At 37.4% G+C, this 1,016-nt stretch overlaps 1 protein-coding gene across 4 annotated transcripts in view; it reads right to left on the minus strand.

Annotated features, from left to right (window-relative positions):
• The window catches only part of LOC102298456 (exostosin-1c), a 118,327-nt gene that overhangs the window by 31,840 nt on the left and 85,471 nt on the right, over window positions 1-1,016 (minus strand). The gene's annotated exons all lie outside the window — the stretch shown is intronic.

Here is a 1,016-nt window from a genome sequence, read left to right on the forward strand (position 1 = left end):
AGAAATACAACTACACATAAATGGTGGCAATGTTTACACTCTCTCATAGGTATTAAAAAAATCTGTTTAGACTTTATCTCTTGGAATGATCTCTCGTTTAAAGCAATTCGTTTTTAGCTACACTAAAAGTGTTTTGCCAGTAAGTGTACTAGTTCCATATTGATCTGGGTTCAACTTGTACAGTTACACAGATACACAAAAGATTTAACAACAAGTCTATTGATATGTTAGTGATTAACAGACTAAACTGCATAAAAGGAGCATCAACCATGTTAATCAGAGGTTTGAAGATTGTGTGATGCTGATTCAGCTTAGACGATGAGCGCTTTATGGTTTATTTTTCTGTTCTGTGGCTTGAGTCTGTCACAGAGTGATAGTGAAAATGCTACTGGAACACAGCTGTGCCATCCTGACATTTATAATTTCCTGAAAGAATTTGGAGTCATGACAGAAAAAGTTAGATCTATGGAAGCCAGACTTAAGGACAGTGAGACCAGGCTTAAGGAAACTACATCCAGGCTGGAGTACAGTGAAACTAGGCTGAAGGAGAGTGAGACCAGGCTGAATGACACTGTAACCAGGCTGAAAGACAGCGAAAAACAGATTTTGATGCTGCAATACAAAGGTAAAATTGTGGACAAATAATCAATGTCAATGAAACATTACTCATCCAAGATAAATGTCAAAAGACAGAATGCTGTCTCTTGTCAAAGAAGTCATAATTATGTCTGCAAGAGGTAAAACATATTCTCATATTTTGGTTTGGGGTACTGAAACTAGAACTAATGATGTTGTTCTTAATTCTCCAGAAAGAACAAAGGTAATATTCAGTGCAGCAGGAGGAAGAGGAGATATATCAATTGGACCCTTCAACACAGAAACTACATTAGCCTTCAAAAGAGTGATTGCAAACATTGGAGATGCGTATAATAAATACACAGGTACGACTCACAATATTGTTTGTGTTAACTGCAGGGCGATCACCCAGTGCCAAATCTCTGCAACACCTGGTACTA

Source organism: Haplochromis burtoni, unplaced genomic scaffold (assembly GCF_018398535.1).
Source record: "Haplochromis burtoni strain Fernald_Lab_line unplaced genomic scaffold, NCSU_Asbu1 Contig_200, whole genome shotgun sequence".
Taxonomy (NCBI): Eukaryota; Metazoa; Chordata; class Actinopteri; order Cichliformes; family Cichlidae; genus Haplochromis; species Haplochromis burtoni.